A 688-nucleotide genomic window follows, 5' to 3' on the forward strand; every position below is an offset into this window, starting at 1 on the left:
CTGCTGTTATATCCATGAGCCACTTGTGCATGAAGTTCCATACACCTAATGGGATTGGAGTGGTCCGAGGAGACCAACGTGCTGCTCGGCAATGCTACGTGCGAGCGGTCAAGCAGTCGGACCGGGAGGAAAGTAGGATTCACACCATATCCCAGCAGGTCGACCATGGAGAGCTGAAGGAAAAACCACAACCTGCCTCAGAATTGGAAGAAATCATACTTGACTCCGACCGACCAGAAAGAGTAGTCAAGATCGGTCGAGGACTCCCTGTCGACCTACGTGAAGACATCATTGGAGTGTTGCAGAGATACAAGAATGTTTTCGCTTGGGGACCGGAAGACATGCTCGGAGTTGATCGATCTGTCATTTGCCACCGCTTATCAATCCAGCCAGGTTCAAAACCGGTCAAGCAAAAGAAAAGGCACCTGTCGAGTGAAAGAAGGGAATTCGTGAAAAAGGAGACCGCCACACTCTTGGCAGTAGGGCACGTCCGAGAAGTCCTCCACCCGGAATGGTTAGCCAATGTAGTCCTTGCGCCTAAACCGCCAACATGGAGAATGTGCGTGGACTACACCGATTTGAACAAAGCTTGTCCGAAGGATCCATATCCCTTACCAAATCCCGACCAGATGGTTGATGAAACAGCCGGGTGTGAGCTGCTAAGTTTCATGGACGCATTCAAAGGATA

This window comes from Ipomoea triloba, chromosome 7 (assembly GCF_003576645.1).
Source record: "Ipomoea triloba cultivar NCNSP0323 chromosome 7, ASM357664v1".
Classification (NCBI taxonomy): domain Eukaryota; kingdom Viridiplantae; phylum Streptophyta; class Magnoliopsida; order Solanales; family Convolvulaceae; genus Ipomoea; species Ipomoea triloba.